Here is a 26,915-nt window from a genome sequence, read left to right on the forward strand (position 1 = left end):
GGTGGTCCTGTTCCTGTCCTTATGCTGTATTAAACCTGCAAAACTCCTACTACCTCGAATCTTGACTCTTATTTATTGAGCTATCTGTTATTCATTTATTCATTCAAAAATAGGGTATTATTTATTTATTTACCACAAAATGAGGAAAAGAAACTCCACATTTTTCAATTACATCACCTGTGTTTCCTGAGTTTACGAATGACATTGTGCAGATGAGGTTTAGGTCTGTCCACGGACACAGAAGAGGTCTGGCCTTTGTTCAAGAGTGAAGTGGACATGACTTACTTCATTGGTAGGCCTTTACATATATTATCTCCTCTGTACTCTTCAACAAGTGTAAATTTCATCTGCAACCCTGAGTAGGCCTCACCTCAAACCAACCTCTGGATAGGCCTCACCTTATCGTCATCCTGAATCAATCATTTAAAATGTTCGGGACAGATTTATGATAGGTGTGTGTCTCTTTTGCGCCACTGTGCGTCACTTTTGTGACGCAGCGGCGGTGCAAAAGATTTGCTATGTGGTGACATATTTACAACTTGATGCATCTAGGCAGAGGTGTCATGCTGTAAAGTCCCGTGCCACATGAAACCGATGCAGCAGTGATGCAAAAGATGCACCATGTTGCAAGACAGGCCTCATTTCATCTCCAACAAGATAAGAAGCTGAATCTTCTCTAAATGTCAACATTTTTGTATTCACTGCTCAACTTATGTGTACTCTTTGGTATGCTAGACTCCATCTGCACTATGAGATACCTAAGCAAAGGAAACACAGGTGATGTGATTGTGAAATGAGGAAAAGAAACTCCACATTTTTTAATTACATCACCTGTGTTTCCTAAGTTTACGAATGACATTGTGCAGATGAGGTTTAGGTCTGTCCACGGACACAGAAGAGGTCTGGCCTTTGTTCAAGAGTGAAGTGGACATGACTTACTTTATTGGTAGGCCTTTACATATATTATCTCCTCTGTACTCTTCAACAAGTGTAAATCTCATCTGCAACCCTGAGTAGGCCTCACCTCAAAGAAACCTCTGGATAGGCCACACCTTATCGTCATCCTGAATCAATCATTTAAAATGTTAGGGACAGATTTATGATAGGTGTGTGTCTCTTTTGCACCGCTGTGCGTCACTTTTGTGACGCAGCGGCGGTGCAAAAGATTTGCTATGTGGTGACATATTTACAACTTGATGCATCTAGGCAGATGTGTCATGCTGTAAAGTCCCGTGCCACATGAAACCGATGCAGCAGTGATGGAAAAGATGCACCATGTTGCAAGACAGGCCTCATTTCATCTCCAACAAGATAATAAGCTGAATCTTCTGTAAATGTCAAAATTGTTGTATACACTGCTCAGCTTATGTGTACTCTTTCATATGCTAGAGTCCATCTGCACTATGAGATACCTAAGCAAAGGAAACACAGGTGATGTGATTGTGAAATGAGGAAAAGAAACTCCACATTTTTCAATTACATCACCTGTGTTTCCTAAGTTTACGAATGACATTGTGCAGATGAGGTTTAGGCCTGTCCACGGACACAGAAGAGGTCTGGCCTTTGTTCAAGAGTGAAGTGCACATGACTTACTTCATTGGTAGGTTTTCACATGTATTATCTCCTCTGTACTCTTCAACAAGCGTAAATTTCATCTGCAACCCTGAGTAGGCCTCACCTTAAACAAACCTCTGGATAGGTCACACCTTATCGTCATCCTGAATCAATCATTTAAAATGTTAGGGACAGATTTATGATAGGTGTATGCCTCTTTTGCGTCACTGTGCGTCACTTTTGTGACGCAGCGGCGGTGCAAAAGATTTGCTATGTGGTGACATATTTACAACTTGATGCATCTAGGCAGATGTGTCATGCTGTAAAGTCCCGTGCCACATGAAACCGATGCAGGAGTGATGCAAAAGATGCACCATGTTGCAAGACAGGCCTCATTTCATCTCCAACAAGATAAGAAGCTGAATCTTCTGTAAATGTCAAATTTGTTGTATACACTGCTCAACTTATGTGTACTCTTTGATATGCTAGAGTCCATCTGCACTATGAGATACCTAAGCAAAGGAAACACAGGTGATGTGATTGTGGAATGAGGAAAAGAAACTCCACATTTTTCAATTACATCACCTGTGTTTCCTAAGTTTACGAATGAAATTGTGCAGATGAAGTTTAGGTCTGTCCATGGACACAGAAAAGGTCTGGCCTTTGTTCAAGAGTGAAGTGGATATGACTTACTTCATTGGTAGGCCTTCACATGTATTATCTCCTCTGTACTCTTCAACAAGCGTAAATTTCATCTGCAACTCTGAATAGGCCTCACCTCAAACAAACCTCTGGATAGGCCACACTTTATCGTAATCTTGAATCAATCATTTAAAATGTTAGGGACAGATTTATGATAGGTGTATGTCTCTTTTGCGTCACTGTGCGTCACTTTTGTGACGCAGCGGCGGTGCAAAACATTTGCTATGTGGCGACATATTTACAACTTGATGCATCAAGGCAGATGTTTCATGCTGTAAAGTCCTGTGCCAAATGAAACCTGCGTCAGTTTTCATATAAGAGTTTTGTTGCAAGGTATGCATTAATTTGCATGAAAGCCCTGTAAAACTAACACAGTGAAATTTAGAAGATTTCACTGAGTCAGCTTTATAGCATTGTTGAATCAAATCCTTACGCCTGTTTGAAACAGGCATAAGAAGTGATGCACCATGCAATGTGAGGCTTCCTCCTGTGCATTGCAGTAGACATGTCGCGCTTACGACGTGATTCCTGCAATGTGCTGCTTTTGCGGCACAGATGCGTGACGCATCTGTGCTGTTTTTGCTCAATGGTGCTCCACATTGTAAATGCGGCACACTATGGGTGGCAGAGCAGCGGTGCACATTAACTGGTGCATCCGTGGGGATGCGCCACTTAGCATAAATCTGCCCCTGTACATTTAAGTATGAGCAGGGGACACAGAGTCGGTGAGGCTTATCCAAGGTTAAGAAGAGATGAGTCCTGTTCACTGAAAACTTGGACATAGGCCTCACCTCCTCAGCATCGCTGGACATGGCTAAATAATAGCTGCAAAATGTTACTCTTGTTAAACAAATTTACTATTATAATCTCTGAGATTTGTCTCTTACTCTGCAACATCTCATTGTTGTTCTCTTTCTTTAAAGATAACGACAACATCAACATGAGTGACAATCAGCAATCAGTTGATCTCGACCTCATCATTGAACTTGTAATTGAAACGTCAGTGGAAGTAGATCCCTTGGATGATTTAAATCCTGAGGATGATGAAGAATATGATGAGGATGCCGATTTGTCAGAATTGTATGACATAGGGTGGGAAGCTGACCTGCTTGAGCCTATGGAACTATAAACATTTATTTTTAAAATTTACAATAAATGAAAAGTAAAAATGTAAACTGTTTAATTTTAAATTAAACACACCTTCAAAAACAGGTTATGTGTAGTGTCTTCAATAAAATATTAAAATATGCTCATAAAATTAGATCAGATTCACATATAAAACAGGACAGGTAAAATGAAGAAGAATTCCATTTCTTTTCTGCTATTTCTGTATTCTAAATTTGCCAAAGCACTAAAAAATATTATATGTAAAAATGTTAAGTAGTGTGTTAAGTTTTTGATGACTGTTATTGATTTACTGTTTGGTAATAGTGGTTAATAAATTTTTTTATTATATTTTACCACAGATTCAACTGCAGATCATTTCAAATTTTGAGAATGCCAACTAAGGAGAGAATGAGAAAGGCTACAAAACGTCAAAGACAGCAGGTCCATCATTTACAGCAGCAGTCCTCTACAATAAAAAATCGTCAAGTCACCAAGAAAGTACCGGGTAAGACCACGAAAACATTCATAAGAAACATTTCTAGAAAAAAAAGTAGTACTACAGAAAATGTTTTTGTCCAGAAAAAGAGAAGCAATTTAAACGGAAAGGAAAGGCCAATCAAAAATGTTACTGCTAGAGCAAGAGATAACTCTGTGCATGATACTAGAAGGAAACAACAGTTTAGGGACATTCGTAAACGAATGTTCCGCAACAGGATAATTGGCAATTTGTTAAAAAATATTAAGAAAGGTCAACAGAAAGTGGTTTTTTATAAGAGAAAAAAAAAGTTGAGAAAGTTATTGATCAGGCATTTGAAATTAAACGAAAGTTATTTATTTTGATAATCAATAGAATTAGGAAGCTAAACAAGGCAATTTATGATTTCAAAAGAAATAGTAGATGGAAGAGAATAGTTAATCGTAGTAATTTTTGTGAAGTTTTTTCCGGAGAATGGATGCATAGTTCAAGTTGTGAGGCATTTTTCAATGAGGAGAGTTATTTCCAGGATAATGATTTGGTGCATGCAGTTGACACCAGCGGTCGAGCTTATGAGGTGAAAGATGGTTGTCCAGTTGAAAAAGAAAAACTTGTGACAACAGAGGCAGAAGAGATGTTAGGTAATGAGGTTTTAGGAAGACGTCCTAAGGGACCTGTGTACACCTGGAAGTGTAGTAGTATTTGCAGTGTGCGACAGGATTCCATCAATTTGCTTTGTGATTTTGTACGGACATTTAATAAGAAAAGTTTGAAGCAGAAAATGAAGTTGTTGCAAGAATTAGATCCTTGCAGAGTGAGAGAAGTGACAGGTTTGCATGGTCATTCACTGGCTTGTCTTTCCAGGAGAGTATGCCAGAGTGTTTTTCATCATTTCAGGATGCTAGCAGTGCATCATAATAAAGTGAGGAAATTAGTTAGAATATTGTATTATGCTAAGAGTCCAGCAGTTATGCTTAAACAATTATGCGCTGCTCTTTTGCATGGTTCTGAAATAGATGTGAAGAATATGTGTGAAGAAATTGAGTTTTGTTACTTTGGAAGTAAAGAGGAGAATGTTGAAATTGACCCAGAAGAAGAGGGTAATGTGGAAGATAGTGTACAGGTTTCCAGTACAGATAATTTTCAGAAGGAAATTGCCACGTTTCAGGTGAAATCAAGTGAGAGGCATAATTTCACTTGTGTGCGTTGTCGACGCACTTATTATAAGAATCAGACTAAGTTAGTGAATTTATATGCAAGAAGTGAAAGGGAAAATAATAGTGAATGGAAGGATTTCGCTACATACTTGATGGTAGAAAATTGTTTTGATTTGGGATCGGAACAACGTGTGTGTACTTATTGTTGTAACAAATTAAATCAAAACCAGATGCCTGCTAGAGCGGTTCATAATAATCTGGAATTGGTTGAGATCCCTTCAGAATTGAAGGATTTAAATACTTATGAATCTATTTTGATTCAAAGTATCCATCCCTTTCAGGCTATTGTAAGAATGGAGCCAAAGACAGGGAAATTGCCTCCATCAGATTTACAGAGAGGATTAAAGGGAAGAGTTGTTTATTTGCCTCTAGATTTGAAGAAAAACATTAACACAATTGGAGTAGAAAAAGTGGAAGAGGAACCTCTGGTTATCTTAGTTAATGGGGTTCCGACAAAGAACAAACAAATATGGCAAGATTTAGTGGATGTTAGGAAAGTAAAAAAGGCAACATTGTATTTGAAAAAAAATAATAAGTACTATAAGAATGTATATGTTGCAGAAGAGGAAGTAAGTGAGGAAGAGGATAGCGATTTGTGTGCTGGTCAAATTGAGAAAGTAGAACCCTCTAAAAGTGAAGAAATATATGAACATTATAGTGTTCTTCCTTTGCATTCCAAGGAAGTCATGGGGAATGCTATTGAGTTGTTTCAAATGAAACAAGCCAAAGGGTGTCTGGGAGGAAAGTTTGGAAGCTCTGTGTTTTCCACAGCTATTTCCAACAGGTCAAGGAGGAAGATATGATGAGCGACCTCATTAAATTCCTGCTTCTGAATACCGGACTTTACGATTGTATGCAGAAGATGCTAGGTTTCGACAATGCATTCCCTATTTGTTTCATCTCCTGTTTGAAAGCGATCTGTCTGGACTGTCATATGCAGTGAACCACATCTTGAAAAGTGTTATACAGATGCAAAACATCTCGGCAAGTGACTTTATGGATAAAGTCAATGTCCAAGACAGTATTTTGGATTGTCACCTGATTAATCTCATGGCGTGTCAGCGTGGTACTAATGAGTACTGGTACCGTCGTCATGGTGATTTAAAATGTATGCTGAGGAACTTAGGAACTCCCACATGGTTCCTCACTCTGAGCTGTGCCGAGTATGGCTGGGAAGACTTACTTGAATTTCTACGAGAGGCAAATGGAAACATCGAAAACATCGAATTCAAGACACCCGGAGAACTGTGCTCTTTGGATCCAGTGAATGTATGCAGGTACTTCAATCATAGATTTGAAGCTATGATATCTTTCATCATGAATAAGAAGAATCCACCTCTTGGAGAGGTGTTGGATTTCTGCTGGAGAAAGGAGTACCAAGCAAGAGGTGCTCCTCATATACATATGCTGCTGTGGATCAAGGATGCACCTAAATTTGGAACAGATCCAGAAGACTTAGTGATGAGTTTCATAGAACAGTATTCTACATGTGCTGTTCCAAACGCAAAGGAGGACAAAAGCCTAAGAGAACAAGTTCTACGCTTCCAAAGCCATCGTTGCGGAAAGTACTGTCGTCGTAAATTCAGAAACAAGGACAAGTTCTACACCAAATGTCGTTTCGCCTTTCCACGACCGGTGATTTCTAAAGGAAGAGTGAACAGTTTAATGTCTTCGCTGCAACATAATGTGACAAGGAAATCACCTAAAAACACATACAATTTGAAGAGGAACGAAGAGTCCAAGTACATCAACGACTACAACCCAGTGATTTTGTCCATGTGGAATGCTAACATGGATATACAGTTTGTGGCTGATAACTGTATGGCTGTGGCTCGGTATGTGACATCTTACATCACCAAAAAAGAAAAGACAGAATTGAAGGATATGTGGGAGGACATTTCCCATGAAAAGAGCCTCAGTAAGAAGTTGTACAGTTTCAGTCTGAAGATGTTGTCGCATCGAGAAATCGGAGCTTACGAATGTTCTGACCGGTTGTCTTCAGCAAGTCTCTATGCCAAATCTAGGAGTATCGTTTGGGCGAGTCTTGGTCTTGCTGCAACGCGTAATCGAGTTCTGAAACCTGTGCGGGAAATTGAGTATTTGGCGGAAAAGGAGCCAAACAGTACCGACATTTTGAAGACCAACATGTTGGATACATATTATCCAAATCAAAGCAGTCACCTCGAGAATGTTTGTCTGTATGAGGTTCTACAAAATTACATATTCAAGAGGAACATCAAAGAAGATATTGATAAAGGAGTGTATGTTGTAATTGGAAGTGAGGGATGTCTGGTCAAGCAAAGAAAATGCCACTTGGTAAACCATCGAAAATTGAGTGGCGAATCTCCTGAAAAAAAGGAGTTTTTCTATTTAGCACTTTTGCAACTTTTCAAGCCTTGGCGTGCAGAAGAGGAACTGCTTGGAGATTTCCTCTGTTATAAAGACTCTTTCACTGCCGCCAAGGAGACCATAGAATGTCCTGCTTTTCCCAAATATGTACAAATGTTGAATGCGGAAATCGAGCAGGAAGCAACGATTGCAGCCGAGATTGCCAGAGACAGTTCTCAGGACAGTCAGAGTTCTGTTTCATTGAGTCAGGATCCACTAGGAGGACCTGTTATCGAATATGAAGCTGCCACTGCCATGAATGAAGTGGAAAGAGCCATGGCACATGCTCAGGAGGATGCGGTTAACTTAGAAGACTTGGAAAGACAACTCAACGTTGAGCAGAGGAAAATATATGACGAAGTTACCAAGCAAATTGATCATGGATTAAGTCATGAGAAGAAAGAGTGCTCATGTACATCGTTGAAGCCTGTCCGACTGTACGTGAGTGGAGAAGCGGGAACTGGAAAGAGTTTCCTCATTAAAGCAATTTCATGTTATTTGAAGGAAAGGACTGAGTCATCGCTGTCTTGTGTTGTCACTGCTCCAACTGGACTGGCAGCACATAACATTAAAGGTATTACTTTGCATCGTCTACTGATGCTGCCAGTGGAGCATGATAACAAATTACAATACCACAAGTTATCTGGAGATGCTTGTTGTGAAGTTTCAAGAGTCTTGAGGAAAATGAAACTTCTTATCATTGACGAAGTAAGCATGGTTTCCAATGTCATGCTTGCCTTTGTGCATTTGAGAATGCAAGAAGTTCTTAAAACAGAGTATGATGTGTTATTTGGTGGCAAACACATCATTGTTTTCGGAGATCTTCTGCAGCTGACACCAGTGAAAGGACAACCTGTGTTCAAAATGCTCACGCATGAAGATACCAGGAAGTGCCTAGGGAGCATTGGCAACGTCAATATATGGTTAAACTTCAATTATGCTGAACTGCATGAAAATATGCGTCAGGCGAAGGATGAAGTTTACAAGAATATTCTACAAGATGTTAGAATTGGAAAAGTGACCGAGCATGGGAAACAAGCTTTACATGCACGATTACTGTCAAATTTATATCCAGAACAAGACGTTGTGCCTGAGAATATTTTTCAGAAAATTACTGAGAAGAAATCTGGAATATGTTTGATGCCAACTCTTGCAGAATGTGCCATCTTCAACAACAAAATGTTGTATTTAGAAAACCAAGAGATTGTGAAACTGGAAGCTATTGACAGAGTAGAGCATATGGGATCAACAATTATTTTGTCTGAGAATTTGAAAACAAAATTGGATTCATTAGAGAAGACTATATCTAAAACTGCAGGTTTTGAAAAGACTCTGAATGTGTGCTTAAATTGCCGTATAATTTTAAGAAGGAATTTACATGTTGAAAGAGGTCTGGTAAATGGATCAATGGGTAATGTTGTTGATTTTGTGAAATACAGAAATAGAGATGGAATTGAATTTTTTAAAATTAAATTTGATGGCATTGAGGAAGTACAGCTAATTGGTCGTTGTTCTGCTAGATTTTTGCTTGTAAAAGACTTATATGTTCGCCGTAAGCAGTTTCCTGTTTGCTTGGCATATGCGGTGACAATCCATAAATCACAAGGTTTAAGTGTAGACAGTGCATTGGTGAATATTGGCAGTTCTGTGTTCAAGGAGGGTATGGCATATGTGGCATTGTCACGAGTTAGAACTTTATCAGGATTGTACTTGATTGAGTGTGATGTCACAAACATTTGTGCGGATCTAGATTGTGTTAAGGAATACAATAGGTTAAGAAGAGAGTATGCGCCACATTTGCCTCAATATCCTTTGTTTGAGAAACGTGTGGTAGGCCGGAAACGAAGAAATGTGACCAATACTAGGGAGGTTGTACCAAAAAGACGAAAAGTTGATGAACCTGAAATTATAAGCAGAAAGAAAAAGGATTCTGTTGAAGATGTTGTTGGTTTTCAATTTGAAAACAGTTCTGGTGTCAACTGCTATGCTAATGTAGTGGTTAATGTTTTGTTTTCTCTACAAAATGTAAAAGAAGAGATTGTGGTCAATTCGGATCACAGATTTTGCAGTTTGTTAAATTCTGTGTTAGAGAAATGTAGCACTGATAGAACAAAAATAGAAAGTGTGTCTGAAATTCGAAATCTGTTAGACAGATGTTCAGGTCAAACACAATTCTCTCAAAATATTCAGCAAGATTGTCAGGAGTTTTTAATGTATATGCTTGATGTATTGCATGCTGAAGGTGTAGATGTAGATCACCTGTTTGGGCTTTCCTATCAATGGCAGCATGACTGCGAGAACTGTAGGGTATCAAGTACTACTAGTGTAGACTCAGAAAGATTTATATATTTAACTTTGCCAGACAGTAAATCTGTGTCCTTTAATAAGCTAGTAAAAGCAGCTGATCACAACATGGAGTGTAGCCAATGTAAATCTGAAATGATGTCAACATTATTTATACGAACATATGGCCAGTATGTCATTTTAATGTTCCAACGATGTAGGGCTGATGGAACAAAATTGACAACTTTAATTAAAAATTTTGTAGCTTCTCAGTTGTCAATATCAGGAAGGACTTTTGTAACTGCAGCAATTATATATCATGACGGTCCTTCAATAACATCAGGACATTACACAGCTTATTTAAAGTCTAGAAACGGCTGGTCATTCTGCAACGATTCTGTTTTAACTCTCAAAAAAAAATTGCCGTATGACCTTAAAAATTCTTACCTGGTGTTTTTAAAACCAACATTTTAGGGAAAGAATCTCGGGATGTGCTCTGAGGAATTTCAAGAGGTTCTAATGGCTCCTACACGATTTGGCCTTGAGGATAAGTGTAGTACAGAGACAATAGTTCCTGGAAAAAAAGAAGATTTTCTTACAGAAAGTGGTGGGCACAGATTAGTTGAAGGACAACAGAGTAATTCCCAAAGCAAATGGTCTTCTTACCATAACACTTGACGTCATGGAAAAATAACTGCACTTTGAATGAGTTCAGAAAAACTGTTTCTTTTTATAAGCTAATTCAAGCAGCCAATCAAAACATGGAGTAGAGGGAATGTAAGTCTGCAATGCTGTCTAGATTATTGGTCCAAACTTTTGATTATAATGTCATTTTAAAAATCCAATTATATAAACCTGATGAAAGTAAGTCTTCAACTTTAATTACAAATGTTGTGGCTACACAGTCGTTGATTTTAGGAAGAAGATTTGTAACTGCAGCTATTATATTGCATGATGGTTATTTGACAAGATCCGCTTATTACACAGGTTATTGAAAATGTAAAAAAATTTGCTGTTTCGGAAATTATTGCCATTTGACTACGATACAATGTTGCCTTTTTACTAAAAAATATTCTTACTTTCTGTTTTCAGAAAAGAGAATTTAGGGTAGGTAACTGGCGTATAATGATTCTAGGGGTTGATATAATTTTATCTACTGTTTTATATTGCTTTGTGATTAAAAGTGATGTAGAGAATTAAATAATTGTAGTAGTCATAGAGGTAGTGTAAGTCTGCTTCATAGTAAGCAGTATCAGTGTCATAGGAAATGTAGAACATGAGTGAGCAAAAAGGGTAAGATATTACTAGTCTAGGATTGTGAAAGTGATCTTGAACGTTTTCTTTCTGAAAGTTGCGGAAATACAAAATGACGGGATTTGCTTACAAGAATTCCAAGAGTTATAAATGGCTCTTACACGATTTGGCCTTGAGGAAACGTGTGGTAGAGAGCGAGAAGTCATTTATTGTATGTAACATATTTTTCAAAACGATGGAGCTTTAATTTCAGAAAGTGGCGGGCTGAAAAAACAGCACATCCGAGTGTAAGCTGTTCATAGGACATCCTTCGACGTCATGGAAAGTAAGTTACTTTTGAGGAGTTTTGATTTCTGATTGGTTATGTTATATGGGTTTTTTAAACACAATCATTTTGATTGTGTTTTTTTTTCCCCGCTGTTATATGATGAGTACCTTCAAGTCACTGTTTTTAGTGAAATTTGATACATTCTGAGAACAGCAAAAATAAACCATTTAACATGTATAGTTAATTCTGTACTGTTTGTATTTATGATGTACATTTAGAACTGTGTAGGAGGCATGGAGAAGGTGAGGCTTCTGTAAGTGTCAAAGTTGTTGCATTCAGTGCGTACTCTTTCATATGCTGGACTACATCTGCATAATGAGATACCTAACCAAAGGAAACACAAGTGATGTGATTGTGAAATGAGCAAAAGAAATTGCATATTTTTCAAATACATTACCTGTGTTTCGTAACATTACAAATCAAATTGTGCAGATGAAGTTTAGGCCTCTCCAGGGAAACAGAGGAAGTCTGAACTTTATTGGTTGCCCTGCACATGTATTATCTCCTCTGTACTCTTCAACAAGGCTAAATTTGATCTGCAACCCTGAGTAGGCCTCACCTGAAACAAACGTCTGGATAGGACACACCTTATTGCCATCCTGAAACAATCATTTAAAATGTTAGGAACAGTTTTATGATGATTGTGCATCTCTTTTGCGCTGCGATTGCGTCACTTTTGTGAGACAACAGCAGTGCAAAAGATGCACCATGTTCCAAGATAGGCCTCAGTTCATCTGCATCAAGATACTGTTAGTTTAAAATGTATATCTTTAGGACTGTGTAGGGGGCCTGGAGAAGCAGAAGCTTCTGTAAGTGTCAAAGTTGTTGAAAAACTGTTTGTCCTTCAATCTTTTCCCTTGTCTTTTCTAATTTTTAAATACATGTTTTAATATTTTTCAAATGTTTGTTCTCTCTTTCACAGATTGAAAGTATAAAAATAACAAGTGACTAAGTTAACGACAATTATAAGGTAAATGTTTTGTACTCTTTTCGTTACATTTCTATCACATTTAACTACTATTAGTTCCACTGCTTTATTTCTTTAACCCTAACTTTCCTGCCTTTGCTACTTCCCTCATTCCTTTCTCTATTACTTACTTACCTACTCTACTCCTTCCACTCCTTTTCTCAGTCCCTCTCCTCATAGTTCCTCACTCTTGTTCACTCACTCCGTCTCTATTACTCTTAGTGTCTCTGACTGATCACTCTTTCACTACTTGTTCATTATGCTTTCTCTGTGTAGTTGAAGCACACTAAGGGGCATATTATGAACACAGCCAATAAAATTATTGCTGCTTTTATCGGCAGAAAACTGCTGCAAAAGCGGCTGTAGCGGCAGTTTTCTGCTGCAAAAGCGGCTTTAGCGACACATGTCTGCCAATAAAAGCTGCGAAACTTTTATTGCCTATGTTGATAATATGCCCCTATGTTATTTACATTTCTTTGCTGTTTCAATTATTCCTTTTCTGTTACTTCTTCTTTTCTGCTTTCTGTTTTTTCTCTCTGTTATTCCACATGTTTTAATCTTATTTTGAACATTCACTCACATTCTCTAAGAAACTCTTCTTTGTTATTCTTCTACTCTCCTTTTTTTCTTTCACTTCCTTATCTATTTTCTTTTTCACAATTATACCCTCTTCCATCTTTTCTTCGGTAAATAAATCTATTAAACAGTATCTCTGGTTTAGTCCCTATAGCTGTCTTTGTTTTAACATTACTCTCTGTTTACTTCCCTTATACTTACTCTTCTTTTTTTTTGGTTCGCTCCCGGTTCGCGTACCGGCGAGCGAACCGGGAAGCGAACCAAAAGAAATAGAGCTTGCCAGAGTGCTAAACATTCTAGCAATTTTTTTATAAAGGGGAGGTAGTTCTGAAAAGAACTTTTTTTTATGTTTTTGTTGTTTTATATATTTTTTTTTTCTGAACATTTTTTTTTTGTTGTATTTTTTGAACAGTTTTATGTTTTTTTTGTTTTTTTTGGGGGGGAAACAACAAAAAACAGGCATTGGAAAGGGCTCAACAGGAGCAAAAAATGTTTTACTTTTTGGGGCGTTTAGAGCACTTGTGGTTTTCAAATGCTCTGTTTATTAAGTTAATGCTCATATTGGCACATGAGAGCAATGTACCACAATATAAACAGGTAATCTTCATATGGACAAAGTTGTCCTGAATGTTTGGCATGGTTTCCCGTGCCTCTGGCCCCGACAGAGATACCTGTGACGATGTCCTGGCCACAGGAGTTGGTGGATTGTCCTGAAGGTCACGCATCTCTGCCCGGCTGTAGTTTAGTGGATGCCACCTCAGCATGTGACGGTGCATAGTATAGTTGCCGTAACTATACTTCTTTTCTGTGCCTCTAGATAAGTCCTCTTTACATATCAGGCACGTCACATATCGAGCATTAACTTTTTTCTGTCCTTCAGGAAATGAAAAAAACTGCCAAATGAAACTAGTTTTATGATGAGATACCCGGGGCTCCTCTTGTAAAAAACGTGTTTCCTGTATCTCCTGTTCCTCTTCTTCATCCTCTTCCTCCTCTGTGTTGGTAATGAACTGTGGAGGTGGTCCTCTCTTACTATGAGGAGGTGGTGGTGGTGGTGGGGGTGCACCAGCTGAAGCTACTAATGAAGCCATTGCTCAGTGATCACAAAGGGTCTTCCTCTCACAAAGATGAAAGTCAGAGTGAAGAAAGAAGGAGGGGTTTTCATCATTTTGGAAAAAAAATAGGTCTAAACCAATGAAAAGTGTTATTTTTAGGTCACATGACCTAGCCTTACATTATTAGGAAACTAAAAGTGAAATGAACCAATGAAAAGTTTTATTAATAAGTCACATGACCTGTTACGCTTAAGTTACGCGCTGCGGAACGCGCCCCGGATCGCTTCCGGGGAGCTGCGCTTTGCGCCTCGGTTCGCGCTCCGGAGCACTTCCGGGTGCGCTAACGCGGCGCGTCATAAGACGCATTACGCGGCAACGCGATACGTTGCGCTTTCGCGACGCGCCCCGGATCGCTTCCGGGGAGCTGCGCTTCGCGCCGCGGTTCGCGTACCGGAGCACTTCCGGGTGCGCTAACGCGCCGCGTCATAAGACGCATTACGCGACAACGCGATACGTCGCGCTTCCGCGACGCGTCACGATGTTGATTTCTAACACGGCAGTTGCGCAAACGGAACGTTTACTGGTTCGCGGACCGGGTCGCGGCACCACATTGAGCTAACGGGAAGCTTCCCGGTTCGCGAACCGGGAGCGAACCAAAACATAATAATAAAAAAAAAAATAATAAACATATAAAATACATTTTTTGATTTAAAGAAGAATACATTTTACAGCTATAGATATTAGCTTTTAAAAAACCAATGAAATTCACTGAAAAAACCATAGGTTATAGACCATATATAGTTAGGAATTAGCATTTACAAAACCTTGAAAATTCACTGAAAAAACCATAGGTTATAGACCATATATAGTTAGGAATTAGCATTTAAAAAACCTTTTTTTACTGACACAAAACCATTGAAATTCCATATATAGTTAGATCTCAAATGACATCACTGATGACATCACTGATGACATCTCAAATGACATCACTGATGACATCTCAAATGACATCACTGATGACATCACTGATGACATCTCAAATGACATCACTGATGACATCATTCATGTGATAAATTGATGCATCTTCTCACACTCTAATATAACCTTTGATTCGCCCTCTCTCTCTATATATATATATATATATTCACTGAAAAAACCATAGGTTATAGACCATATATAGTTAGGAATTAGCATTTAAAAAACCTTATTTTACTCACACAAAACCATTGAAATTCCATATATAGTTAGTTGCACTAACTATATATCGCGCACCCGCAATCCACTCCTGATCATGTCACATATTACATCATTCATGACATGGTCAGTGACATCACTGATGACATCACTGATGACATCTCAAATGACATCACTGATGACATCACTGATGACAACATCCAGTGACTGTATGTTTCTGTAAAGTTAAAATATGTCTTACATATTGAAGAATGAGTGGATGTATAAGTGTCTGGATGAAGGATTTAGTAGGTGCGTGACTGACTGTATGAGTGAGTGATTAAATGTGTCTCACTGAATGCATGGGTTAGTGACTAAACTGTCTTAATTTGTGCATCATTATGTCTGTTGTGATGTAAACTGCTGCATGTGTTGATCATTAGCTATACGAGAGGCTATATGTGTTATTGATTGGTTGCCCAAGTATTTGTATGGGAGATTGAGTTTGTGTAGGGGTGGCTGGGAGGTGTGTGACTCTGTGCATAGATGTGTGAGCAGTTGATTCACTAGGTGTATGAGTTCAAGAGTGCATGTGGAAACAGCTACATGGGCAGTTGACTATGTGCATGAGTGTATTGATGAGTGAATGGATATCTCAATGCTACATGTCATAGTAAGTACATATGTAAAACACAGTACATGTGAGAGTTGGCATATATAAATAACTGTGCATGAGAGCCACTGAATGTGTGAGTGGTTGTATGGATCATTGTGAACTTGTATCAGGGATTGTATAAGAGAGTAAATATGTGTTAGTATATGTTTGAATAAGTAAGGTGTGTATAACTGTATAGTTGAAGAAATGGAGGTGAGATTGTTTCTTTGCATGACTGACTAGGTGTGTGAGTAACTCCATGGATGAGTGACAGTGTGTGAGTGTCTGTATACACTGAGTGTATCTAAGGTTATATTAGAGTCTGAAGAGGTTTATCGTATTAGCACAAGAATGATGTCAAATGAGATGTCTTCATTGATGTCATCAGTGATGTCATTTGAGATGTCATCAGTGATGTCATCAGTGATGTCACTGACCATGTCATGAATGATGTAATATGTGACATGATCAGCAGTGGATTGCGGGTGCGCGATATATAGTTAGTGCAACTAACTATATATGGAATTTCAATGGTTTTGTGTGAGTAAAATAAGGTTTTTTAAATGCTAATTCCTAACTATATATGGTCTATAACCTATGGTTTTTTCAGTGAATTTTCAAGGTTTTGTAAATGCTAATTCCTAACTATATATGGTCTATAACCTATGGTTTTTTCAGTGAATTTCAATGGTTTTTTAATAGCAAATATCACAAACTGTCGAATGTCAAGTACGTGGTAAGTAAAAACATTTTCGTGTTTATGCACACTGATCTGCTTTGAATGCTTCCCCCCAACCCTCATTTCTATTAGGAGTACTCTCTCTTTGCAGATAGTGAAGGGTAGTTAACGCAGGCCTTTGCCCCGTTGTAATCCGTCGTGCCTGCTTCTCTCTCCATTTGATTGATTGTTCTCTTTGGTTCATTCTCTATTTACAAACAAGCACAGAGTCGCAATACTCTGTTTAGTCTTTGCAGATAGCGAAAAATCGTGTAAAAAAACAAAAGGAATCGAGCAAAATCAGTAGGCCACTAATGGGATCTCTTTTTGACCTCGCTAAAATAGAAACATTAGGAACAACCTGTTGAAAATAGCAATGTGTATGTACATAAGCGGCGTTCATTTGTGTTCACAGTACCCCTTGTTGATTGTTTGAATCGAGCATTGAATTGTTCGAAGTTGGTTCTCTTAAGGATCTTCTCTGCCTGCAAACGAGGAAGAATAGGAATATTCTCTCTCCCTTTGCAGATAGTGAAGGGTAGGTAACGCAAGCCTTTAACACGTCGTACCTATTTCATTCCTCATTGATTGATTGATTGTCCGAACATTGACTGTTTGGGAATTAGTTCTTTTTGGAGGTATTCCCTGTTTGCAAATAAACGTAGGAAAATCTTTGCAAGTAGTGAAAGGGTACGTAATGCGGACCTTTCTCCCCTGTTGTAATCTGTCATGCCTATCTACTCCCCACTGATTGATGCACCTGTTTCACCCGGACCATTTACTAGAGATAGGTCATCTGGCCCGACCAGAGAGCACCCCTAGTGAAAAGGACATATGCAATAATAACGAAGTGATCACTGTATCCTGTTAACAGAAACTTTAGCATGAAACAACCTGGAAAGAAAAGAATAGGAAAACGAAAATCAGTAGGCCACTGATGAACTTTTTATTAAATAACAAACAAAGAAACGATAACAATACGTAATGATAAAACCTATTATTGTCCTAGAAACAAGAAACGTTAGAAATAAGCCCGTAATAAGAAACCTGAAAACATCGCCCCTCACTGCCCCAAAACGTGTCTGTCCCACCGCCTGCCACGGCCAAATAACGGCAAACTGGGAAAGATAGAAGTCAGCAGACATCCGCCCCATTCTAGAAACTTCCAAAGGGCAACAGGTTTTCGGCTACGCCCAGCCGGACGCAACACATATAAGGCGGGTCCTGCTGCCACGCCTCGGCCAGGAGATCATCACGTAGGGTGTAGCCGGAGGAAAGGCCGAGGCCAGCGGGACCCAGCCAGGGGGATTGACAACACTGGAGAGTTTCAGGGGGGGGAATGTCCGTGTCCTCGACCCTCCCCTCTCTCTCCCAGTCCGGCCGCGGTGGCCCTTGAGAGTTGCAGGTTGTCCCTCCACACTCTCTCCCGGTCCGGCCACCAACGGCCGGGGGCTGGGGCCGACGGGATCCGGCTGCAGCCGATGAGCCAAGGAACCCGTTCATGAGGCCAGAGCAAAGGGCGTCCGGCCGCCATCCACCGGAGGTCCGGCCCGAAGACGGACTGGACATTTCTTCTTTCTTCTATAATTGCTGCAACAACCCTGGGGGGGGATGTCTTGCACATGCCTCCGACCCCCCCCCCCTCGTCCTCATCGCCTGGTCCGGCCATAACAAATGTCAAGCGAGACGCCGTGGGGTGCACTGGGAGGGAGAGACGGTGCGAACAGGTCTCTCCCGCCTCCCCAGGTGGAGGCTTCCCAGCTTCCACTGTGGCAATGCTGCAACGTCTCGCCCGGCAGGGTGGAGCCCGTCCGCTCATTTGACCCCGCGATCGCCAGTAGCTACCGAACTCTCAAAATGGCGGTCGACCTGGCAAGAGCGGGCCCAGCATAAAGAAATGGCCCGGTCACTGGTTGACTCCACCACCGTAGTCCTCCACGACCTTGAAGATTCTAGAGGAGCCGCGGGAGTCTCCAACCCCCGCAGCACCCCCGATGTGGAATGACTGCCATGATCGCCCGTGGAGTGACGAAACTGTATCCGCGGGACGTCGGCGCTTCCATGCTGCCGCCAGCCTCAGTTTGAATGACTAGAATCCTGCAGACCTCAGTTCCGGTGAAAGCACAGTGTGACCCGGTAGGAAAAATTGTTGCACCCCCTCCCCTTTTTGACTGATAGTTCAAACCACCGATCCTTTCCTTTGCCCTTTTACCGGAACTTTGGACTGCCTCCCCCTCTTTTACATTTTCTAGAGAAAACAAAACATTAACCACTACATTAGCATAGCAGTTCACACCCGAACTGTTTTCAAATTGAAAACCAACAACATCTTCAACAGAATCCTTTTTGTTTCTGCTGTGACCCTGCTACAGCACAGGCATTGTCCCCAGCAGTAATTCTGCAATGCCGGTAAGTATAGCTGTGGTGCCTACTGGACTCACTCACCCCCGCGGCGCCCCACGCCGTTATTTGCTGGGCGGCAACTTACTAGACATCACCTTCGTGACATCCAGATTTCAGCGCTTTCTGCTGCCTTGGAACTATTCGCACAACAGACCGCTACTGACAATCCACCCCCCGGGACGCCCCACGCCGGATACCCAAATCAGTGCGGCACCCAGGCAACATCTTCTGAATTTTCATAATTTGAAAGAACTAGTAACATGTCCTCATCAGGAATTTCCTCATGAAAAGTCTGCAATGATGATTCTTGTAACTCTATGGTCTCCAAACATTCGATAAATTCGCCATCAAGAGATTGATCAAAAAAATCATTCAAGTCATCTCCTCCTTGTGAGAATATTTCATTATTGGTGCTGTCAATTTCAATAAATGTATTGGATAATTCAAAAGAAATTGCCACGGTCTCTTCGTTGTTTAAATGTTTTTACTGTTTTTGTTTTGTTGTATATATTTATAAGTTATTAAAGTTTTATAATCCTACTACTTTGTTGGAGTGCTATATATTTTTAATATGACACATAATTGTAAAAACTTTGATGTACAAAGAGTCATCCCTGGAATCTTCCACTTCAGGCTCGGTCCCCTCCCCAATCACAATACAGGATGGTTTTCAGATAGTAGGAACACGTGTGGTGTGACGGATCTCATCGGGTGTGGGCCTTGATCTACTATAACTCCTTTGAAGAGGGGTGATTCTTTACAGCTGGGGCCATAAACTACATCTGCAGGGCTAGCTGATAGCCTGGACAATCGGACACAGAGGAAGAGGAGTGTCAGAGGGTGCGGTAGTGAATAGGGCGAAAGGGAGGTGTCGGGCGGGCACAGAGTGTGATTCTCAGGGAAGAGCAGCACAGATGGGGGGAGGTTTATTGCCCATGCATAAGACAGAGAGCGGGGGTGACCAGTGCCTGGGGAAGATGCTTGCGAGGGTGGGGAGCCATGCTACGAATCGACAGCGTGCAGAGAGTGGGTCTGGTCAAGGCATCTAAAATGGCTGCCGTGCACGACAAAAGTGTGGCATTTCAAAAAAGGCAAGATGGCGCAGACAATGTTTTTCAACACTTCCTCATTTCCTTCGAATCGAACGTTAACAGACGTTGGTGCATATTACCAAAGTTAAGCGATATTTATCGCTAACGATGCTTAGCAACGAATTTTTTACCGCTAAGCATCGTCAAAAATTATCGAAGATAAACCTTGCTATTATCAAGGTTTATCGCAAATGCGATAAAAAACGGCCGCAATGCATGAATATCGCTAAAAAGTCCGCGATATTCATGCATTACCGAGCTAATGCTCTTAGCCATGTTATCCACCTCCCATTGGATAACATGGCTAAGAACTGCTCAGGGCAGGTGTTAGTTTTTGGAGATATTCGCGCTTAGCGCGAATATCTCCAAAAGTTGGTAATAGGAGATAGATATCTTGCATGTTGTAATGCAAGTTATTGTGGTATATGGAACTCATACCATAATCTCTCAGGAAAGCAGAAACTGATCCTTTTGGGACCGCCTGAGAAGGCCTAGGAGGTGAGGGGTACTCTACTTTGCCCCCTTTTCACGTTCCGAACTATTTTTTTTTACTCTCTTCTGTAATTACACAAAATGGCAGCGATAAGATGCATCAGAGACAGACAGTGAGAGAAAGGAGGCCGGAGATGAAGAAGAGATGTCAAATACACATTGGAGATAATATAGTGGGAGAAGGGAAGTAAATATGAGTAAACTTACCATGTAACATAAAAATGTTGCACTCTATACTATAAGTCTCATTTTATACTACAATCACTTCGCTACAACCTCATAAATTAAAAATAAAAATGAATAATGTCTCAAACTATTTTTGATTTCTAAATATAAATTTATTCTTCTGAATTTTCAAAATTTGAAAGAACTAGTAACATGTCCTCATCAGGAATTTCCTCTTCAATCATCTCATCTGGAATCTCCTCATGAAAAGTCTGCAATGATGATTTTTGTAACTCTATGGTCTCCAAACATTCGATAAATTCGCCATCAACAGATTGATCAAAAAAATCATTCAAGTCATCTCCTCCTTGTGACAATATTTCATTATTGGTGCTCTCAATTTCAATAAATGTAGTGGATAATTCAAAAGAAATTGCCACGGTCTCTTCATTGTGAGCCATTTTATTTTGAAATTGCTTGCTGTAAATTGCAGAAAAAAATAATCACTTTCATTTATCGTTTTTAGTAATACATAATATAAAACTAACTTTATCAAGTATTTAGTATAACAGAAGGACTGTAAATAAATAACAGAAAACATTTTTCAAATTATCTTCAAGTGTACAACATAGTTCCCCTTACAAATTAACAACTCACCTTTTTAAAAGTAGGAGAAGTGTTAGTACTGTGTAAATCAAACACCAGCAATTGACCACCAAAAATTCCTCACAAATGTACCTCAGACAGTAGTATCACAAAATGGCTGTGGTTTCCTCTCATTTTAGATATATACATAACCAATTAACTTTCATCACACACAAATACAAAACCAAAGTAACATTTTAATTGGTTCTAAATTTCAACACTTTCAAATGTGTTTTCCCCATGCAATTTTCCATAGGACATTTAGATACGTCTACAGCCTGAATGGCTGAACGGAATTACACCAAACTTGGCAAAATGGTACATCAAACCTAAGAGGTCAGGGAGGATCTACTATGCCCCCTTATGGTCATTTGCCCCTTCGCTTTGGCCTCCTCTTGTCTCTCGATCCTACCGAGAGACAAGATGGCGGCCGCTACGGACTGTTTGGAATGTTTACAGATGCCGGAGAACCAATCAGCTTCGCAAAGCTCCGTAACGCGAAAAGTACGCGAAGCGGAGCGCTGTTACAGATATATATCTTTTTTTGAACGTTAATTTCTCAAAATCCACTGGAGCACATATATTCAGACCTAGCAAAGGCACATCGGGCTACCAGTCCCTACAATTTTGCCAAGTTTCGTGCAAATCCATTCAGCCGTTCGATTATGATTATTTTTATTTTTTTTGCCCCGCGGGGCCCTTTTAAAACCTCCACAACAAACCTAGGGGGTCAGGGAGGATCTACTATGCCCCCTTATGGTCATTTGCCCCTTCGCTTTGGCCTCCTCTTGTCTCTCGATCCTACCGAGAGACAAGATGGCGGCCGCTACGGACTGTTTGGAATGTTTACAGACGCCGGAGAACCAATCAGCTTCGCTTCACAAAGCTCCGTAACGCGAAAAGTACGCGAACTGGAGCGCTGCCTGGTCCGCTGTTACAGATATATCTTTTTTTGAACGTTCATTTCTCAAAATCCACTGGAGCACATATATTGAGACCTAGCAAAGGCACATCGGGCTACCAGTCCCTACAATTTTGCCAAGTTTCGTGCAAATCCATTCAGCCGTTCGGGCTAAAAGTGAGGCCAACCGCCCTATGGAAAACTCAATGTTAAAAACACGTTTTGGGACCCCCCTTTTTTCTCGGCCCCCCCTTGACGAACCCCCCCCCAAATTTTCAGGGGCTGCTCAGAAACAAAATGTTCCATTTTCCTGAAAATTTCACGCCAATTCTGTCCACAAACCCCAAAGTTATTAGACATAGAATTTTCAAAAATCCCATAGAGAAAAAATCCTAACTATATATACCTACTGGCGACCGCCAGTAGGTAATATATATCTATATATATATATATATTCACTGAAAAAACCATAGGTTATAGACCATATATAGTTAGGAATTAGCATTTAAAAAACCTTATTTTACTCACACAAAACCATTGAAATTCCATATATAGTTAGTTGTACTAACTATATATCGCGCACCCGCAATCCACTTCTGATCATGTCACATATTACATCATTCATGACATGGTCAGTGACATCACTGATGACATCACTGATGACATCTCAAATGACATCACTGATGACATCACTGATGACATCTCAAATGACATCACTGATGACATCACATCACAACTAAATGAGTGGATGTATAAGTGTCTGAATGAAGGTTTTAGTAGGTGCGTGACTGACTGTATGAGTGAGTGATTAAATGTGTCTCACTGAATGCATAGGTTAGTGACTAAACTGTCTTAATTTGTGCATCATTATGTCTGGTATTCTGTAAACTGCTGCATGTGTTGATCAGTAGCTATATGAGTAACTATATGGGTTATTGATTGATTGTCCAAGTATTTGTATGGGAGACTGAGTGTGTGTGTGGCTGGCTGGGAGATGTGTGACTCTGTGCAGATCAATGTATTCTTGTATCAATGATTTATAAGAGAGTAAGTATGTGTTAGAATATGTTTGAAAATGTAAGGTACTCTAAGTTTAACTGTATAGATTAGAAAATGGAAGTGTGATTGATTCTTTACAGGACTGACTAGGTGTGTGAGTAACTCCAAGGATGAGTGGCAGAGTGTGAGTGTCTGTATAGGGTGTATGAGTGCATATGATAGTGTTGTAAAGATGAGTGATTGTATGTATGAATGATTGTATGGGTGAATGAGTGAATGTGTGTGTAGACGTAGGAATCAGTGAGTGCGTATGTAGTAACTAGTATTGGTGTGTCAATTGTTTAAAAAAATATGTTCTGTATTTAACACTGGGTGTAACAGAGGTTATATTAAAGTGTGAGGAGATGCATTGTATTGTCACATGAATGATATCATCAGTGATGTGACCATTGATTTCAAATGAGATGTCATCAGTGATGTCATTTGAGATGTTATCAGTGATGTCATTTGAGATGTTATCAGTGATGTCATCAGTGATGTCATTTGAGATGTCATCAGTGATGTCATCAGTGATGTCATTTGAGATGTCATCAGTGATGTCATCATTGATGTCATTTGAGATGTCATCAGTGATGTCATCAGTGATGTCACTGACCATGTCATGAATGATGTAATATGTGACAGGATCAGCAGTGGATTGCGGGTGCGCGATATATAGTTAGTACAACTAACTATATATGGAATTTCAATGGTTTTGTGTGAGTAAAATAAGGTTTTTTAAATGCTAATTCCTAACTATATATGGTCTATAACCTATGGTTTTTTCAGTGAATTTTCAAGGTTTTGTAAATGCTAATTCCTAACTATATATGGTCTATAACCTATGGTTTTTTCAGTGAATTTCATTGGTTTTTTAAAAGCTAATATCTATAGCTGTAAAATTTATTCTTCTTTAAATCCAAAAATATATTTTATATGTTTATTAATAATTTTTTTTAAATATTTTTTTTGTTTCGCTCCCGGTCCGCGAACCGGGAAGCTTCCCGTTAGCTCACTTTGATTCCGCGACCCGGTCCGCGAACCGGTAAGAAATCAACATAGTGACGGTATCGCGTTGCCGCGTAATGCGTCTTATGACGTACTGCGTTAGCGCACCCGGAAGTTCCCCGGGGCGCGGACCGAGGCGCGAAACTCAGCTCCCCGGAAGCGATCCGCGGCGCGAAAGCGCGACGTATCGCGTTGCCGCGAAATGCGTCTTGTGACGTATCGCGTTAGCGCACCCGGAAGTGTCCCGGGGCGCGTACCGAGGCGCGAAGCGGAGCGAACCGGAAGCTAACCGGGGAGCGTTCCGCAGCGCGTAACATGAGCGTGAGAGGTCATGTGACTTGTTAATAAAACTTTTCATTGGTTCATTTCACTTTTGGTTTCATAATGATGGAAGGCTAGGTCAGGTGACTTAAAAATAACACTTTTCATTGGTTGAGAAGTATTGTTTTTTCCCAAATGATGAAAACCCCTCCTTCTTTCCTCACTCTGACTTTCATCATTGTGAGAGGAAGACCTATTTTGCTTCTTGGAAAATGGCTTCATTGGTAGCTTCAGCTGGTGGACCCCCACCACCACCACCACCTCCTCATGGGAAGAAAGGACCACCTCCCCAGGTCCTTACCAACACTGAGGAGGAAGAGGAAGAAATGGATGAGGAGGGAGAAGAACCACAATTTTTAGAAGAGTTGCCCCGGGTTTCCAGAAAGAAAGCCAGTTTCATCTGGCAGTTTTTTTCAATACCTCGTGGGCAAAAAAAAGTAAACGCGAGGTATGTCACCTGCCTGATATGCAAGGAACAATTGTCCAGAGGGACGGACAAAAAATATAGCTTTGGCAATCACACTATGCACAGGCACATGACGAGGAAACATCCCCTAAATTACAGCCGGGCGGAATTAAGGGATATGCACGACAATCCCAGACCAACTCCTGTGGCCAGACCAACAATACCGGTTTCTCTATCACCAGAAGAGGCACGGGAAACTGTGCCAAATATTCAACAAAATTTTGGGCACATGATCCACTTATGTATGCACTGTCGTGCATTATTAGCTTGTGGCAACATGAGCATCAATGCACTGAACCTGGCGTATGAACACCATGATTGCCCTAACCGCCCCCAGTAATTTTTTTTTGCTCCTGTTGAGCCCTTTTCAACGCCTGTTTTTTGTTGTTTCCCCCCCCCAAAAAAAACCAAAAAAAATATAAAATCGTTAAAAAAATACAAAAAAAACAAAAAATGTTCAAAAAATAAAAAAAAAATATAAAACAACAAAAATATTAAAAAAAAAGTTCTTTTCAGAACTACCTTCCCTTTCCAAAAAAATTGCTAGAATGTTTAGCACTCTGGCAAGCTCTATTTCTTTTGGTTCGCTTTCGGGTTAGCTTCCCGGTACGCGGACCGGGAGCTAACCAAAAAAATATAAAAAAAGTGTAAGTATAAGGAAAGGAAACAGAGAGTGATGTTAAAAGAAAGACAGCTATAGGGAGTAAAGAAGAGATACTGTTTAATAGATCTATTTACCGAAGAAAAGACAGAAGAGGGTATAATTGTGAAAAACAAAATAGATAACGAAGTGAAAGAAAAAAAAAAAGAGAGTATAACATTAACAAAGAAGAGTTTCTTGGAGAATGTGAGTGAATGTTCAAAATAAGATTAAAAAATGAGGAATAACAGAGAGAAAAAATAGAAAACAGAAAACAAAAAATAATAGAAAAAGATTAATTGAAACAGCAAAGAAATGTAATTAACATAGAGCCATATCATCAACATAGGCAATAAAAGTTTTGCAGCTTTTATTGACAGAAATGTGTCGCTAAAGCTGCTTTTGTGGCAGAAAACTGCCACTAAAACCACTTTTGCACCAGTTTTCTGCCAATAAAAAGAGCAATAATTTTATTGGCTGTGTTCATAATATTACCCTTAGTGTGCTTCAACTACACAGAGAAAGCATTATGAACAAGTAGTGATAGAGTGATCAGTCAAAGACACTAAGAGTAATAGAGACGCAGTGAGTGAACAAGAGTGAGGAACTATGAGAAGAGAGGGACTGAGAAAAAGAGTGGAAGGAGTTGAGTAAGTAGGTAATAGAGAAAGGAATGAGGGAAGTAGCAAAGGCAGGAAACTGAGGGTTAAAGAAATGAAGCAGTGGAACTAATAGTAGTTAAATGTGATAGAAATGTAACGAAAACAGTACAAAATATTTACCTTATAATTGTCGTTAAATTACTCACTTTTTGTTTTTATACTTTCAATCTGTGAAAGAGAGAACAAACATTTGAAAAATATTAAAAAATGTATTTAAAAATTAGAAAAGACAAGGGAAAAGATTGAAGGTCAAACAGTTTTTCAACAACTTTGACACTTACAGAAGCTTCTGCTTCTCCAGGCCCCCTACACAGTCCTAAAGATATACATTTTAAACTAACAGTATCTTGATGCAGATGAAGTGAGGCCTATCTTAAAACATGGTGCATCTTTTGCATTGCTGTTGTTTCAGAAAAGTGTCGCAAGACACTAAAATTTTAAATAATTGCTTCAGGATGCCAATAAGATGTCTACTATCCAGAGGTTTGTTTCAGGTGAGGCCTACTCAGGGTTGCAGATGAGATTTACACTTGTTGAAGAGTACAGAGGAGATAATACATGTGAAGGTCTACCAATGAAGTGAGTCATGTCCACTGCACTCTTCAACAAAGTCCAAATCTCCTATGTTTCC

This window comes from Lissotriton helveticus, chromosome 4_1, assembly GCF_964261635.1.
Source record: "Lissotriton helveticus chromosome 4_1, aLisHel1.1, whole genome shotgun sequence".
NCBI classification, from domain to species: domain Eukaryota; kingdom Metazoa; phylum Chordata; class Amphibia; order Caudata; family Salamandridae; genus Lissotriton; species Lissotriton helveticus.